Raw genomic sequence first — 1,878 nt, forward strand, 5'->3', positions numbered from 1 at the left:
AGTTATTTCCCTTTTATTCCTTTAACTTTCAAGCTGAATACTTAATGTTTCCGCCATAATGATATAGAGGAAAGGGGAGAGTGGGCATCCTTGCCTCAATCCTCTGGTGCTGCGAAAGTAACGGCTGGGCCTTTTGTTAATCAGTGGAGCTGTCCATGGATTTGAGATGCATTCCATTATAGTGTTGATGAACTTAATAGAGATTCCGAACTTTTGGAGAACTGCCACTAAGTACTGATGACTGACTCTGTCAAAGGCATTGGCCATATCCAGCTTGATGACCATGCCTTTTTCATTTCTTTGAATACTGCTATGTATGACTTCTTGTACAAGAATCACGTTGTCTGTTATTTGTCGTTTAGGAACAAAGCCACCTTGATTTTCAGAGATGAGACTGGGCAGGATCTTTTTCAGTCTATTTGCTAGAATTTTTGTAATGATTTTATAAGATGCATTACATAAAGAGATGGGTCTGAATCGGTCAAAAGAGAGAGGGTTTGGCTCCTTGGGGATGAGCGCCATATGTGAGGTTTTGGTGTTTTCTCCCATCTTGTTTTTTTTTAAACATTTTTAACCATTCTTACAAAGTCTTTCTTTATTATGTCCCAATGGGTCTTGTAGAAGTGATGGTGAAGCCATCTGGCCTGGGGGCTTTATTCGGATGCATGCTCCATGTTGCTTTTCTTATTTCCTCCTCTGTCACCTCCTTCTCCAGCTCACTGTTTTGCTGATCACTGATTCTACTATTAACTTTCTGAAGGAATTCAACGCTGTCCGGTGGTTGTTCTTCTGCTGTTAGGAGGGTTTTGAAATATCTATGAGCTGCTTCTTTGATTTCCTCCCTCTCATTTATTTCCTTCCCTTCAGCTTGAATCTTGTCAATTTGGCTGCCCGCTCTTCTTAGCTTGAGATTATTGTGGAAAAAGGAAGTATTTTTATCTCCCGCTTTTAGCCAGAGACACCTGGATTTTTGTCTCAATTCCTCCTCCTCTTGTCTATTTTGCCTATAAAGTTCCATAAATATTTCTTTCTCGTGAACATGTTCTTGCTCCGTTGCTTGCTGTTTTTCATTTTCCTGACTCCATTTTTCCAGATTCTTATGCAGCTCGACTTTTTTGTTTTTCTCTTTTAGAGCGTTCTCTCTTGCCCAAATTTTTATTTTTGCTCTTAAATTTTTTAACTTGGATTCCCAAACGAAGTGAGGGGAACCTATTACATCGAATTCCTAGCTATCCTTTATGATCTTGCTAAACTCATCCTTGCTGTCCCAATTTTTATTATATTTAAAAGGGATCGGCCCATAATTCTCCAATCTGTCTAAAATCAGAACCACAGGCTTGTGGTCGGAGGCTGTAGCATGTACAATCTTGCTCTTGATGGATGAGAATCCTGTAGCTATGCTCTCTTGAATTAAGATCCTGTCTAGTCTTTCTTTGATGTTTTGAGTTCTGGCTCTTTTATTGCTCCAAGTAAATTTCCCATTACATGGAGGAATGTCCAGGAGTTTGTGAGCTTCTATAATTTCTTCCAGAGTTGCTCTAGAAGGGTCATTGAGGTACTTCCCTCCCATCTTTTCTTCAATGTTCCGAATTAAATTTAGATCGCCTCCTAAAACCAACTTGTTTCTTTGGCATTCTTGCACTTCTTTTTTAACTGATTCCCAACATAGTGCTTTGTCCCTGTAGTGATTTGGAGCGTAAATGTTTAACAAGGTGTACTCTTCATTTGTGGTTTTATTTTTGAGATCTGTTCTGACCCACTAATTGCTGAGTTTTTGACTAGTGAGATCCCACTTCCCTTTATTCCATATTGTGCCAATACCTCCTGAAGCTCCAATGGAGTCTGTCGCTGTTCCTTCAAAACTTTTTTTTCTTCATT

Source organism: Pinus tabuliformis, chromosome 5_2 (assembly GCF_031772625.1).
Source record: "Pinus tabuliformis cultivar Carrire ecotype Pingquan chromosome 5_2, CPIR1, whole genome shotgun sequence".
Lineage (NCBI taxonomy): Eukaryota > Viridiplantae > Streptophyta > Pinopsida > Pinales > Pinaceae > Pinus > Pinus tabuliformis.